We start from the raw sequence: 17,393 nt of genomic DNA on the forward strand, positions 1-17,393 counted from the left end.
CCATTTTATACCTTAAGGACCGGAGCGTTTTTTGCAATTCTGACCACTGTCACTTTAAAATAATTAATTAATAACTCTGGAATGCTTTTAGTTATCATTCTGATTCCGAGATTGTTTTTTCGTGACATATTCTACTTTAACTTAGTGGGAAAATTTTATGGTAACTTGCATCCTTTCTTGGTGAAAAATCCCAAAATTTGATGAAAAAAATGAAAATTTTGCATTTTTCTAACTTTGAAGCTCTCTGCTTGTAAGGAAAATGGATATTCAAAATATATTTTTTTGGGGTTCACATATACAATATGTCTACTTTATGTTTGCATCATAAAATTTATGAGTTTTTACTTTTGGAAGACACCATAGGGCTTCAAAGTTCAGTAGCAATTTTGAAATTTTTCACAAAATTTTCAAACTCACAATTTTTCAGGGACCAGTTCAGTTTTGAAGTGGATTTGAAGGGTCTTCATATTAGAAATACCCCATAAAAGACCCCATTATAAAAACTACACCCCCTAAAGTATTCAATAAAACATTCAGTAAGTGTATTAACCCTTTAGGTGTTTCACAGGAATAGCAGCAAAGTGAAGGAGAAAATTCAAAATCTTCATTTTTTACACTCGCATGTTCTTGTAGACCCAATTTTTGAATTTTTGTAAGGGGTAAAAAGGAGAAAATTTTTACTTGTATTTGAAACCCAATTTCTCTCGAGTAAGCACATACCTCATATGTCTATGTTAATTGTTCGGCGGGCGCAGTAGAGGGCTCAGAAGGGAAGGAGCGACAAATGGTTTTTGGGGGGCATGCCGCATTTAGGAAGCCCCTATGGTGCCAGGACAGCAAAAAAAGACACATGGCATACCATTTTGGAAACTAGACCCCTCAGGGAACGTAACAAGGGGTAAAGTGAACCTTAATATCCTACAGGTGATTCACGACTTTTGCATATGTAAAAAAAATATATATTTTTTTTACCTAAAATGCTTGGTTTCCCAAAAATTTTACATTTTTAAAAAGGGTAATAGCAGAAAATACCCCCCAAAATTTGAAGCCCAATTTCTCCCGATACAGAAAACACCTCGCATGGGGGTGAAAAGTGCTCTGCTGGTGCACTACAGGTCTCAGAAGAGAAGGAGTCACATTTGGCTTTTTGAAAGCAAATTTTGCTCTGGGGGCATGCCGCATTTAGGAAGCCCCTATGGTGCCAGAACAGCAAAAAAAAACCACATGGCATACCATTTTGGAAACTAGACCCCTCGGGGAACGTAACAAGGGGTAACGTGAACCTTAATGCCCTACAGGTGTTTCACGACTTTTGCATATGTAAAAAAAAAAAATTTTTTTTTACCTAAAATGCTTGTTTTCCCAAAATGTTTACATTTTTAAAAAGGGTAATAGCGGAAAATACCCCCCAAAATTTGAAGCCCAATTTCTCCCGATTCAGAAAACACCCCATATGGGGGTGAAAAGTGCTCTGCTGGCGCACTACAGGTCTCAGAAGAGAAGGAGTAACATTTGGCTTTTTGAAAGCAAATTTTGCTCTGGGGGCATGGCGCATTTAGGAAGCCCCTATGGTGCCAGAACAGCAAAAAAAAAACACATGGCATACCATTTTGGAAACTAGACCCCTCGGGGAACGTAACAAGGGGTAATGTGAACCTTAATACCCTACAGGTGTTTCACGACTTTTGCATATGTAAAAAAATATATATTTTTTTTTACCTAAAATGCTTGTTTTCCCAAAAATTTTACATTTTTTAAAAGGGTAATAGCAGAAAATACCCCCCAAAATTTGAAGCCCAATTTCTCCCGAGTACGGCGATACCCCATATGTGGCCCTAAACTGTTGCCTTGAAATACGACAGCGCTCCAAAGTGAGAGCGCCATACGCATTTGAGGCCTAAATTAGGGATTGCATAGGGGTGGACATAGGGGAATTCTACGCCAGTGATTCCCAAACAGGGTGCCTCCAGCTGGGCGGGGGTTCACAGTAGTTTCTCGCTGGCAGTTTGAGCTACGGCAGAAAATTTGACGCAGCTCAAACTTGCAGCCGGATACTTACTGTAATCCTCCGCCCATGTGAGTGTACCCTGTACGTTCACATTGGGGGGACATCCAGCTGTTGCAAAACTACAACTCCCAGCATGTACGGTCTATCAGTGCATGCTGGGAGTTGTAGTTTTGCAACCGCTGGAGGCTCCGTTTTGGAAACAGTGGCGTACCAGACGTTTTTTCATTTTTATTGGGGAGGGGAGGGGGGCTGTGTAGGGGTATGTGTATATGTAGTGTTTTTTACTTTTTATTTTATTGTGTGTTAGTGTAGTGTTTTTAGGGTACAGTCACACGGGCGGGGGGTTCACAGTCGTTTCTCGCTGGCAGTTTGAGCTGCGGCAGAAATTTTGCCGCGCCTCAAACTTGCGGCCGGATACTTACTGTAATCCTCCGCCCATGTGAGTGTACCCTGTACGTTCACATTGGGGGGGGGGGACATCCAGCTGTTGCAAAACTACAACTCCCAGCATGTACGGTCTATCAGTGGATGCTGGGAGTTGTAGTTTTGCAACAGCTGGAGACACACAGGTTGTGAAACACCGAGTTTGGTAACAAACTCAGTGTTTTGCAACCAGTGTGCCTTCAGCTGTTGCAAAAGCTACAACCCCCAGCATGTACGGACAGCGGAAGGGCATGCTGGGTGTTGTAGTTATGCAACAGCTGGAGGCATACTACTTTGGCTGGGGATGCTGGGGATTGTAGTTATGCAACAGCTGGAGACACACTGGTTTGCTACTTAACTCAGTGTGCCTTCAGCTGTTGCAAAACTACAACTCTCAGCAGTCACCGACAGCCAACGGGCATGCTGGGAGTTGTAGTTATGCAACCACCAGATGCACCACTACAACTCCCAGCATGCACTTTAGCTGATTGTGCAAGCTGGGAGTTGTAGTTACACAACAGCTGAAGGTACACTTTTCCATAGAAAGAATGTGCCTCCAGCTGTTGCAAAACTACAAGTCCCAGCATGCCCATAAGGGCATGCTGGGAGTTGTGGTGGTCTGCCTCCTGCTGTTGCATAACTACAGCTCCCAGCATGCCCTTTTGCATGCTGGGAGCTGTTGCTAAGCAACAGCAGGAGGCTGTCACTCACCTCCAACGATCCTCGCCGCACAGGTCAGTCCCTCGTCGTCTCCGCCGCCGCCGCTGCTCCTGGGGCCCCGATCCCAACAGGGGCGCCGGGGATCGGGGTCCCCAGCACCCGGGGTGCACGTCCCGCACCCGCTCACGTCCTCCGGAAGAGGGGCGGAGCGGGTTGCAGGAGTGACACCCGCAGCAGGCGCCCTGATTGGTCGGCCGGTAATCCGGCCGACGAATCAGGGCGATCGTGAGGTGGCACCAGTGCCACCTCACCCCTGCTGCCTCTGGCTGTTCGGGGCCGTCTCTGACGGCCCCGATCAGCCAATAATTCCGAGTCACCGGGTCACTGGAGACCCGATTGACCCGGAATCCGCCGCAGATCGCTGGACTGAATTGTCCAGCGATCTGCGGCCATCGCCGACATGGGGGGTCATAATGACCCCCCTGGGCGATATGCCCCGATGCCTGCTGAACGATTTCAGCAGGCATCGGGGACCGGCTCCGCTCCAGATGGTTGCGGGGGGCCGGTAAAACACATGACGTTCTCATACGTCATGTGTCCTTAAGGACTCGGAAATGGAGACGTATGAGAAGGTCATGTGTCCTTAAGGGGTTAAAGGACATGTACGGTGCGCACTTTTCTCATTTTATCCCGTCCGGGCTGCAAAATAAAAGAAAACAAACTTTCTCTTACCTGCCAATGAGCTCCCGGAGCTCCGGTACACTCCGGTACAGGTGTTCGGTCCCCGGGCTGTATTCTTCTTACTTCCTGTTAGCCCGGCACGTCACACCGAGCTTCAGCCTATCACCGGCCGCAGCGATGTCCCGCCTCGGCTGGTGATAGGCTGAAGCTTCTATCAAAAAAAAATCTTAATCCTTCCAGTACTTCTTAGCGGCTGTATACTACAGAGGAAATGCTTTTCTTTTTTGGATTTCTCTTCTGTCACAACCACAGTGCTCTCTGCTGACCTCCGCTGTCCATTTTAGTAACTGTCCAGAGCAGGAGAAAATCCCCATAGCAAACATATGCTGCTCTGGACAGTTCCTAAAATGGACGGCAGAGGTCCATTTTTTTTTTAATAGAAGTAATTTACAAATCTAAAAGTCCAAAGATTCACAGCACTGGTAAAACCATTTCTTAATGGGAAATCCATTTAAAATCCATAAGGTACAAACAAGGTGCACACCGGCAAGTACGAGGTACCCCCCCCCCCCCCCCCCCCCACCCTCTGATGAGGTTTTTTACCTCGTACTTGCCGGTGTGCACATTGTTTGTACCTTATGGATTTTAAATGGATTTCCAATAAAGAAATGGTTTTACCAGTGCTATGAATCTTTGGACGTTTACTTTGGAGACAGTGAAGGAGGACTGACTGCACTTGAACGGAGGAGATGAGCGCTATCCGATTTTTCTTTTTTTTTTGCCTAATTTACAAATCCGTTTAACTTTCTGGCACCAGTTGATTTAAAAAAAAAAAAGTTTTCCACCGGAGTACCCCTTTAAAAAAAACTATTTGCACTGAACTCCTTTAGTCCCGCACCTCACAGCATCCAGGGCACTACAACCACCATCAGCTGTGACACCTTACTGGGGGAATACAACCACAAACACTTGTGCCCCCCCCCACCCCCGGTGCGGGGGTCATGAAGCCTGGGAACGGTCCTGTAAGACCCCTGACAGGGCTGTTGCCCACCACAAGGCCAAGTCTACTGCAGATGCAAGTCCCCAGTTGTCTTCTAAGCTCACACTCTCCTTTGTGTCCCTGCAGAAATATCAACACTACAAAAAAAATATACAAAAACTACAATTCCCAGCTGGGAGTTGTAGTTTTGCAACAGGTGGAGGTAACCAAATGCCAAATCCCTACTACAAAATAGAGATTACTTTGTATAAGTTCATCAGAAAATTCCCAGCTTGGCTTTGAAGCGGAGACGTGGATGTTGTCTATGAAGACGACGAGCCTGACCTCAGAGAGCACCTGCCCCCCCTCCCCCCCCCCCCCCCCCCATCACAAAAATGTCATTAGCATATATCGGGTGATCGGGTCCTGCAGCACCGGCATGATGCCCTCCGCCTGACACTATAGTCTGGGGAAGGCAAAATATCCTAACAACGTGAGCTGCTGTGCACGTGCCGTGTGCCCGGCCTGTGGCTCCCAGGTTGCTGCAAATCTAAGTGACATAAACAGATTTATTTCTGCTATGTGAAGCATTTAAAGACTTCTAATAAGATACTTTATTTGCTACAAGCTAAGTACCCGGGGATGCCCGGTGTTCCTGCCTAAACCATGTGGAAGAGGAAAAAAAACAACAACCATCATCTATAAATAACACTATATTTTATTCATTACATTTATTTATTAAAAATACTAATAAAAATATGAATGTATTCTAATTGGAGGATTATTATGAGCTCTGTACTGTGTACTGCCTGCCACCCAGCTTTGCCAGTCTTAAATAGAAAATCTGTCTGTGGAGCAGCCATATTGGAGCTCCTCAGATGACTGGAAAAGCATTCTGCGTGACACCCAGCTTTCCCATGCTTCTGAAACCCCAGCAATAATAGGCTGCTCTTCCTCTCTGCATGCCTCAATGGCCTCTCCCTGTCCCACGCACTTATGTCTTCTCTCCTCTCTCACTCTTCTCTCGCCCACCGATACCATCTCCACTCCCTGCCCCTACACTAACTATTCTCGGCACATGCCTGCCGGACAGTTAAATCATACTTTATCATGACGTTGGTCAGGCAGCGGGATGTTTACGGGTACGTTTACATGGGCAGATCCACTGCGGATTTTATGCTGTGGATCCATCGGCAAAGGATCCCTACAATGTGCCTCAGATGTGCCTGCTCGGAGCGGCAATCTGCCGCTATGAGCAGACACACTGCGATGTGCGAGTCGCCAAGCGTAGTATACTTGCACACATCGCGGCTGCTCTCAGCCTAGCTCAGGGAGCAGGGGGGGCGACCGCGATGTGCGTGAGTACACCGCGCATGTGCACGGTGACTTGCACATCGCAGCAGTGTGTCTGCTCGTAGAGGCGGATTGCCGCTCCGAGCAGGTACATCTGTGGCACACTGTAGGGATCCTTTGCTGTCGGATCCCCAGTGTAAAATACGTCGTGGATCCGCTCAGTGTGAACATACCCTAAAACTCCTGGGCAATCTCTGCAGCTAGAAAGTAATGTGATCAGAAAATGTCCAATAGACTTGCATGGAAATTCTGGCACCGTGATGTTAAAGTATGTTTTAATGGTCCGGGCTCCTCTCCTTTGGGCTGCGAAGATTTTCTGTATAGGGACAGCCCAAAACTCTATTATATTTTTATTTGACATGGAAGAAATATCTCCAGCTGTTAGTTATGCTGGAACATACAAACACACATACAACAAGCTTAATATAAATATATACAGTCATGGTCGTAAATGTTGGCACGCCTGAAATTTTTCAAGAAAATGAAGTATTTCTCACAGAAAAGGATTACAGTAACACACGTTTTGCTATACACATGTTTATTCCCTTTGTGTGTATTGGAACTAAACCAAAAAAGGAGGAAAAAAAAAGAAAATTGGACATAATGTCACCAAACTCCAAAAATTGGCTGGACAAAATTATTGGCACCCTTTCAAAATTGTGGAAAAATAAGATTGTTTCAAGCATGTGATGCTCCTTTAAATCACCTGGGGCAAGTAACAGGTGTGGGCAACATAAAAACCTCACCTGAAAGCAGATAAAAAAGGAGAGAAGTTCACTTAGTCTTTGCATTGTGTGTCTGTGTGTGCCACACTAAGCATGGACAACAAAAAGAGGAGAAGAGAACTGTCTGAGGACTTGAGAACCAAAATTGTGGAAAAATATCAACAATCTCAAGGTTACAAGTCCATCTCCAGAAATCTAGATTTGCCTTTGTCCACAGTGCTCAACATTATCAAGAAGTTTGCAACCTATGGCACTGTAGCTAATCTCCCTCGGCGTGGACGATAGAGAAAAATTGATGAAAGGTGTCAACACAGGATAGTCCAGATGGTGGATAAGCAGCCCCAAACAAGTTACAAAGATATTCAAGCTGTCCAGCAGGCTCAGGGAGCATCAGTGTCAACACGAACTATCCGTCAACATTTAAATGAAATGAATCACTATGGCAGGAGACCCAGGAGGACCCCACTGCTGACACAGGGACATAAAAAAGCAAGACTACATTTTGCCAAAATGAACTTGAGTAAGACAAAATCCTTCTGGGAAAACGTCTTGTGGACAGATGAGACCAAGATAGAGCTTTTTGGTAAAACACATCATTCTACTGTTTACCGAAAACGGAATGATGCCTACAAAGATAAGAACACAGTACCTACAGTGAAATATGGTAGAGGTCTATGATGTTTTGGGGTTGTTTTGCTGCCTCTGGCACTGGGTGCCTTGAATGTGTACAAGACATCATGAAATCTGAGGATTACCAATGGATTTTGGGTCGCACTGTACAGCCCAGTGTCAGAAAGCTGGGTTTGCATCCGAGATCTTGGGTCTTCCAGCAGGACAATGACCCCAAACATACATCAAAAATTGAAAGAAAAGAAAATTGGGGCTCAAGGTCAAGGATTTATGGACACATATAGAGCGATAATAAATTAAATGTATTAATAATATGCATACACAATGATCCCAATGATCTACAGGGCCCTTGTAAAGTCACGGTAATCACTGGATAAAATAAAATAATATTAACTAGATAAAAGTATTATAAGTAATAAATAAATAAATTGATCATACTGTTGAGACCACCATATGGCTTCTAGTAATATTGCAGATATGCATAAAAACAGTTAGTGGGTTAATAGAGCCATCCAAAATGTTCATAACCTGTAGAATAATTGCATAGACTCCGCTGGTAAGTTAATATCACTGAATGACAGTCAGACTGTTGTATCCTATGGCAACAATTGGATGGATTTGCTGGCAACAGTCTATAGGATAAAGTACAGTAATGAAAATCTCTTATGCTTGTTAGCTTCAAATACGAATGACTATCACTTTGTAACAATAATAAAAGATGTAGCCGGCATAAAATACGAATTGTATCGCTATTCGCAGTTAGTTAAAGGAAGCAAGATAGAAGAAGGCAGCAGGAGATACATGTATGCTCACTGCTCCGTAGTACAGGATAGGACACGCTCACCACTCCGTAGTACAGGATAGGACATGCTCACCGCTCCGTAGTACAGGATAGGACACGCTCACCGCTCCATAGTACAGGATAGGACACGCTCACCGCTCCGTAGTACAGGATAGGACACCCTCACCGCTCCGTAGTACAGGATAGGACGCGCTCACCGCTCCGTAGTACAGGATAGGACGCGCTCACCGCTCCGTAGTACAGGATAGGACACGCTCACCGCTCCGTAGTACAGGATAGGACACGCTCACCGCTCCGTAGTACAGGATAGGACGCGCTCACCGCTCCGTAGTACAGGATAGGACGCGCTCACCGCTCCGTAGTACAGGATAGGACACACTCACCGCTCCGTAGTACAGGATAGGAAACACTCACCGCTCCGTAGTACAGGATAGGACACGCTCACCGCTCCGTAGTACAGAATAGGACATGCTCACCGCTCCGTAGTACAGGATAGCACATGCTCACCGCTCCGTAGTACAGGATAGGACACGCTCACCGCTCCGTAGTACAGGATAGGACGCGCTCACCGCTCCGTAGTACAGGATAGGACACACTCACCGCTCCGTAGGAAAGGATAGGACACGCTCACCGCTCCGTAGTACAGGATAGGACACACTCACCGCTCGGGCATTAGTCTGTATAATGCAGGAACTGTAATCTTTACGAGATGCTGCAATCTCTCCTGCATTCCCTTGTGAGCTCCGGTGATGTGTCTGTGATACAGGTGTCTCTCACAGCAGGAGAGTGCGTCACCGAAGACACGGCCGTCTCCTAAGTTGGCGGCGCCAGGTATCGGTGGGTCCTGGGCAAGGTTGCTCCAGCGCTTCCACTAGAGATGCTGGTCGCGTCCTCGTGGCTAATGGGCGTGCGCACGGGACTAGCGATGTGTACGGTCAGTCACAATGTCTATGCTTAAGAGAATATGAATGATGGTGGTTTCAGAGATCAAATAAGGGTAGCTGGACGCGTTTCAATACTTTCTCAGTATCTTCCTCAGCAGCATTTATATAAATGCAGGAACGGAGAGATCGCAGCATCTCGTAAAGATTACAGTTCCTGCATTATACAGACTGATGCCCGAGCGGTGAGCGTGTCCTATCCTGTACTACGGAGCAGTGAGCGTGTCCTATCCTGTACTACGGAGCGGTGAGCGTGTCCTATCCTGTACTACGGAGCGGTGAGCGTGTCCTATCCTGTACTACGGAGCGGTGAGCGTGTCCTATCCTGTACTACGGAGCGGTGAGCGCGTCCTATCCTGTACTACGGAGCGGTGAGCGCGTCCTATCCTGTACTACGGAGCGGTGAGCGTGTCCTATCCTGTACTACGGAGCGGTGAGCGTGTCCTATCCTGTACTATGGAGCGGTGAGCGTGTCCTATTCTGTACTATGGAGCGGTGAGCGTGTCCTATCCTGTACTACGGAGCGGTGAGCGCGTCCTATCCTGTACTACGGAGCGGTGAGCCTGTCCTATCCTGTACTACGGAGCGGTGAGCGTGTCCTATCCTGTACTACGGAGCGGTGAGCGTGTCCTATCCTGTACTACGGAGCGGTGAGCGTGTCCTATCCTATATTACGGAGCAGTGAGCGTGTCCTATCCTGTACTACGGAGCGGTGAGCGTGTCCTATCCTGTACTATGGAGCGGTGAGCGTGTCCTATCCTGTACTACGGAGCGGTGAGCGTGTCCTATCCTGTACTACGGAGCGGTGAGCGTGTCCTATCCTGTACTACGGAGCGGTGAGCGTGTCCTATCCTGTACTACGGAGCGGTGAGCGTGTCCTATCCTGTACTACGGAGCGGTGAGGGTGTCCTATCCTGTACTACGGAGCGGTGAGTGTGTCCTATCCTGTACTACGGAGCGGTGAGCGTGTCCTATCCTGTACTACGGAGCGGTGAGCGCGTCCTATCCTGTACTACGGAGCGGTGAGCGTGTCCTATCCTGTACTACGGAGCGGTGAGCGCGTCCTATCCTGTACTACGGAGCGGTGAGCGTGTCCTATCCTGTACTACGGAGCGGTTTTAACTGTTTTTATGCATATCTGCAATATTACTAGAAGCTATATGGTGGTCTCAACGGTATGATCAATTTATTTATTTATTTATTACTTATAATACTTTTATCTAGTGAATATTATTTTATTTTATCCAGTGATTACCGTGACTTTACAAGGGCCCTGTAGGTCATTGGGATCATTGTGTGTGCATATTATTAATACATTTAATTTATTATCACTCTATATGTGTCCATAAATCCTTGACCTTGAGCCCCAATTTTCTTTTCTTTCAATTTAACATTCACCTGATACACCGTAGGTATAGGTGTATCTTTTGGGGAGCCCAGGTCTACTTTGGTCGTGATTTGAACAAGAGCCACTCCATATATTTTTCTCTATACATCAAAAAGCCCCCAGAAATGGATGGCAGGAAAGCGCTGGAGAGTTCTGATGTGGCAGCAATGAGTCCAGATCTAAATCCCATTAAACACCTGTGGAGAGATCTTAAAATTGCTGTTGGGAAAAGGCGCCTTCCGATAAGAGAGACCTGGAGCAGTTTGCAAAGGAAGAGTGGTCCAACATTCCGGCTGAGAGGTGTAAGAAGCTTATTGATGGTTATAGGAAGCGACTGATTTCAGTTATTTTTTTTCCAAAGGGTGTGCAACCAAATATTAAATTAAGGGTGCCAATAATTTTGTCCAGCCCATTTTTGGAGTTTGGTGACATTATGTACAATTAGCTTTTTTTTCCTCCTTTTTTGGTTTAGTTCCAATACACACAAAGTGAATAAACATGTGTATAGCAAAACATGTGTTACTGCAATCCTTTTCTGTGAGGAATACTTCATTTTCTTCAAATTTCAGGGGTGCCAACATTTACGGCCATGACTATATATATATATATATTTTTATTTTTTTTATATATATATATATTTAAATTTCTCTCTCTCATATACATATATATGTATATGTATACTAATATATATATATATATATATGTATACTTACCTGCACTCATCTACCTACCCCGTCCCCCACTTATTAATAAAATAAAAAAAATCTTAGAGGCAGTGTCTATACCATTTTTTATTTATGCCATTAACACTAACATATATATATATACATATCACATATGGCAGATAATATTATGTGCACATTAAGGTGCGTAAAGATGCAGCTCTTCAAAGTTCACAATATATCCGAGCAAGCGCCCCACGTGCAAATGTGTTATATAGCTTCATAGTACAGTATCGGTATCTGCAAAGTAATTCCACACATGACCTGCAGGTGTCACTGTTTCCAATAACAACAGTGACACCTGATGGCTGAATGGAGGTACTGCACTGTTTAACAAGGCAATAACATACATTTGATGTCAACAATTGAAGAAAGTTACAATAGATGGTGAAGATTTATCAGTGGGTATATCAGCGTTTTTCCAACCAGCGTGCCTCCAGCTGTTGCAAAACTACAACTCTCAGCATGCCCGGACAGCCGAAGGCTGTCCGGGCATGCTGAGAGTTGTAGTTTTGCAACAGCTGGAGGCACGCTGGTTGAGAAACACTGGGGTACATGATAAAGTATGTATATGTGTGTGTATATATATATATATATATATATATATATATATATATATATATATATATATATATAAAATTTCTCACTGAATATATAAGGTATATTAATACATGCTAATACAGCTAATATAAGCAAGTTCCCCAATGTTATGGGAGTTTGATATATTAAAGGGGTACTCCACTGGAAAACATTTTTTTTATTTTTTTTAAATCAACTGGTGACAGAGAGTTAGACAGATTTGTTAATTACTTCTATATAAAAAAAAAAAAAAAAAATCTTAATCCTTCCAGTACTTATCAGCTGCTGTTATGATCCACAGGAAGCTCTTTTCTTTTTGAATTTCCTTTCTGCCCAACCACAGTGCTCTCTGCTGACTCCTCTGTCCAGGTCAGTAACTGTCCAGAGTAGGAGAGGTTTTCTATTGGGATTTGCTCCTGCTCTGGACAGTTCCTGACATGGACAGAGGTGTCAGCAGAGAGCGCACTGTGGTCAGGCAGAAAGGAAATTAAAAAAAAGAAAACAACTTCCTGTGGATCATAACAGCAGCTGATAAGTACTGGAAGGATTAAGATTTTTTTTTTAATAGAAGTAATTTACAAATCTATTTAACTTTCTAGCACCAGTTGATTTAATATATATATATTAGAGATGAGCGAACTTACAGTAAATTTGATTCGTCACAAACTTCTCGGCTCGGCAGTTGATGACTTTTCCTGCGTAAATTAGATCAGCCTTCAGGTGCTCCGGTGGGCTGGAAAAGGTGGATACATTCCTAGGAAAGAGTCTCCTAGGACTGTATCCACCTTTTCCAGCCCACCTGAGCACCGGAAAGCTGAACTAATTTATGCAGGAAAAGTCATCAACTGCCGAGCCGAGAAGTTCGTGACGAATCTAATTTACTGTATTTTATATATATATATATACATATATATATATATATATATATATACACACAAACATATTTTTTTTTTTCAGTGGGGAACCCCTTTAAAGCAAACACTCTTGGTCATAGATGTTATTTTATTAACTCTTTCCTTACAAGCTTTGTTGCAGTTGAGAAGCGAAGCCATGGCCAAAAAACCCTTGAGGAACATTCGGATCAGTCAACGAGGCGGAAGACCCCCTCATCCCGGAACACATCCACATTCCCCCATGACTAGGCGTTTCTTCAGGACTGCCATGTAGGGCTGAAGAATCCCGCAGACCAGCGCGGCTTCCACTCTAGCCGAAAAATCTTCCCACATAAGACGGTCAGACCAGCTGGTGACCCTCCTGGAACTTCACAGCTTCCTGGGTGACAGGTGGAAGGCCAAAAAATACAGAAACCACAGGAGGAGCAGGCTGTGACTCTTCGCTCCTAAGGAATGGTCCTGGGCCACTTGCTGCACAAAGCACATTAAGGAGAGAGTTGGAACACAGCACAAGACAGGAATAAGACGATTGAGGGAGAGTTATCAAAACCCGTTTAGAGAAAACGTTGCCCAGTTGCCCATAGCAACCAATCAGCTCACTGCTTTCACTTTCAACAAGGCCTCTGCAAAATGAAAGAAGCGATCTGATTGGTTGCTATGGGCAACTGGACAACTTTTCCTTTGCACAGGTTTTGATAAACCTCCCCCAGTGTGTAGTTTTTTGTTTTTAATTTAATTTATTTTTATTTTTTTGCATTACATTGTAGAAATAAAATGGATTTTAATTTAGATTTCATGTAACGGAGCTGCTGACAAAATAGTCCAACATTGTTGTAGTGGAATAGAGATGAGCGAAGTTACAGTGATTCGATTCGTCACGAACCTCGCGGCTCGGCGGTGGCTGACTTTAGTCTGCATAAATTATAGTTCGCTTTCAGGTGCTCCGTCGGGCTGGAAAAGCTGGATACAGTCCTAGGCGAGAGTCTTCTAGGACTGTATCCACCTTTTCCAGCCCGACAGAGCACCTGAAAGCCGAACTATAATGTACGCAGGTTAAAGTCAGCCACCGCCGAGCCGCGAGGTTCGTACAGTAGAATGTAAGCATATGTTGTTTTGGGGGAAAAAATAGAAATAATGAATAATATATAATAAATAAATATAATGAAATATGAATGAATAAATAAAATACATATAAAAAAAATTTAAAATGAAATTTATACATTGACCTCTTAAAAGAGTACTCAGGTGGAAAAAAATATTTCAAATCAACTGGTGCCAGAAAGTTACACTGATTTGTAAATTACTTCTATTTAAAAAAAAAATGTTAATCCTTCCAGTACTTATCAGCTGCTGTATACTACAGAGGAAGTTGTGTAGTTCTTTCCAGTCTGACCACAGTGCTCTCTGCTGACACCTCTGTCCATGTCAGAAATTGTCCAGAGTAGGAGCAAATCCCCCATAACAAACCTATGCTGTTCCGAACAGTTCCTGACATGGACAGAGGTGTCAGGAGAGAGCACTGTGTGTCAGGCGATAGGCCGAACCGCCGCAGCACGTTAAGTCCCTGTCCCACTGCTCACCAAACACGCGTGCTGCTGCTCTGCTCTCCTCCCCCGCCGCTTGTGGATGTACTACTGCCGCCGGTAGACAGGTTTCCTGCTGTTTGATGTGCCCTGCTGCATTGCATATTGGCACACACATGTGGGGTATCTGCAGAGCATTGCACCCTAGTGTCATCTAGAGAATAGGGTGCAATGCTCTGAACATACCGCTATACATCTAGGGGTATATGCAGAGCATTGCACCCTTGTGTCTGTGGTACAGACTAGAGATGAGCGAACTCACAGTAAATTCGATTCGTCACGAAGTTCTCGGCTCGGCAGTTGATGACTTTTCCTGCGTAAATTAGTTCAGCCTTCAGGTGCTCCGGTGGGCAGGAAAAGGTGGATACAGTCCTAGGAAAGTGTCTCCTAGGACTGTATCCACCTTTTCCAGCCCACCGGAGCACCGGAAAGCTGAACTAATTTATGCAGGCTGTCCGCGCATGCTGGGAGTTGTAGTTTTGCAACGGCTGGAGGCCCCCAGGTTGGGAAACACTGACATGCCCACTACTATACACATGGTAGTATGTGCAGAGCATTGCATCCTAGTTTCTGTACTACAGACACAAGGGTGCAGTGCTCTGCACATGCCCCCATAGGTATAGCAGTGTGTATGTAGTACATATACACTGCTATACACATGGGGGTGTGTGCAGAGCATTTGCAACCTAGCAATTGTAGTACTAGAGTCTGTACTACAGACATATGTCGGGTGCAATGCTCTGCAGTCTGCACATACCGCCATGTATATAGGAGTGCTATATAAAAAGTGTAAAGTTAAAATTAAAAAAAATCCAAAATTGCTGTTGTTTGGTCACATCACATGCTAAAAACTTTTAATATGGCCATTGTACATAATTTTTTAAGTAGAATCAGCTAAACCCCTTTTATTTTGGCATTTTAATTGTTTTTTTCCCCTGATTAATCAATGAAATAATCGCCAACTAATCGATTATTAAAATAATCGTTAGCTGCAGCCCTAGAATACATACAGCATAGCTATAAACCTCAAAGTGAAGGCCACCACCCAAACCTCAAAGTGAAGACCGCCCACCAAACCTCAAAAGTGAAGACTACCCACCAAACCTTAAAGTGAAGACCGCCCACCAAGCCTCAAAGTGAAGACCGCCCCACCAAACCTCAAAGTGAAGACCGCCCACCAAACCTCAAAGTGAAGACCGCCCCACCAAACCTCAAAGTGAAGACCGCCCACCAAACCTCAAAGTGAAGACCGCCCCACCAAACCTCAAAGTGAAGACAGCTCACCAAACCTCAAAGTGAAGGCCGCCCACCAAACCTCAAAGTGAAGGCCGCCCACCAAACCTCAAAGTGAAGACAGCTCACCAAACCTCAAAGTGAAGACCGCCCACCAAACCTCAAAGTGAAGACAGCTCACCAAACCTCAAAGTGAAGACCGCCCACCAAACCTCAAAGTGAAGGCCGCCCACCAAACCTCAAAGTGAAGACCGCCAACCAAACCTCAAAGTGAAGACCGCCCACCAAACCTCAAAGTGAAGACCGCCCACCAAACCTCAAAGTAAAGGCCGCCCACAAAACCTCAAAGTGAAGACCGCCCACCAAACCTCAAAGTGAAGGCCACCACCCAAACCTCAAAGTGAAGACCGCCCACCAAACCTCAAAGTGAAAACCACCCACCAAACCTCAAAGTGAAGGCCGCCCACCAAACCTCAAAGTGAAAACCGCCCACCAAACCTCAAAGTGAAGGCCGCCCACCAAACCTCAAAGTGAAAACCACCCACCAAACCTCAAAGTGAAGACCGTCCACCAAACCTCAAAGTGAAGACTGCCCACCAAACCTCAAAGCGAAGACCGCCCACCAAACCATCGCCTAAATGGTCACTGTACTTTCACACAACCTTACTCCCTTGAATAGATAATTAAATATATAAAATATTTGTAAATCACTGCATCTACCAAAAAAAAGATTGTTACCTCCAGGAAAAATCCATTAAATCTTGGCTACGGAGTTGAGAATACCTGTAATGTTTTTATACATCCTGAGCCTGTCTGCCTCCTCCAGAAGGTAAAAATCGAGGCTTTCCACTGATATCAGACCACACATAAAGTTCTGGGCAGCTTCTCTTTGTGAAAGTACTTTTGCTGCTAATTATGCTTGATCTTAAAGGGGTACTCTGCTCCTAGACATATTATCCCCCTATCCTAAGCATAGAGGATAAAATGTCTGATGGCGGGGGGTCTCACTGCTGGGATCCCTTGTGTTCTCTGGGTCGGCACCCCTGCATTCTGAACATTTATAAAGCTGGTTTTCGGATGGGGATAGGATAGGGGATAAGTTCTCTAGGAGCGGTGTACCTCTTTAATCTTCACCTCCCTAAAGGGGTACTCCACTGGAAACATTTTTTTTATTTTTCCAAATCAACTGGTGCCAGAAAGTTAAACAGATTTGTAAATTACTTCTATAAAAAAAATCTTAATCCTTCCAGTACTTATCAGATGCTGGTTGATCCACAGGAAGTTATTTTCATTTTGAATTTCCTTTCTGCCTGACCACAGTGCTCTCTGCTGACACCTCTGTCCATGTCAGGAACTGTCCAGAGTAGGGGCAAATCCCCATAGAAAACCTATCCTGCTCTGGACAGTTCCTAAAATGGACAGAGATGTCATCAGAGAGCACTGTGGTCAGACAGAAAGGAAATTCAAAATAAGAAAAACTTCCTGTGGATCATTATAGCAGCTGATAAGTACGGGAAGAATTAATATTTTTTTTAAAAGAAGTAATTTACAAATCTGTTTAACTTTCTGGCACCAGTTGATAAAAAAAAAAAATGTTTATCAGCGGAGTACCCCTTTAGGGAGGTAAAGATTAAAGAGGTACTCCGCCCCTAGACAACTTATCCCCTATCAACTGGCTCCAGAAAGTTAAACAGATTAGTAAATTACTTCTATTAGAAAATCTTAATCCTTTCAATACCTATGAGCTGCTGAAGTTGAGTTGTTCTTTTCTGTCTAAGTGCTCTCTGATGACAC

This window comes from Hyla sarda, chromosome 2 (genome assembly GCF_029499605.1).
Source record: "Hyla sarda isolate aHylSar1 chromosome 2, aHylSar1.hap1, whole genome shotgun sequence".
Lineage (NCBI taxonomy): Eukaryota > Metazoa > Chordata > Amphibia > Anura > Hylidae > Hyla > Hyla sarda.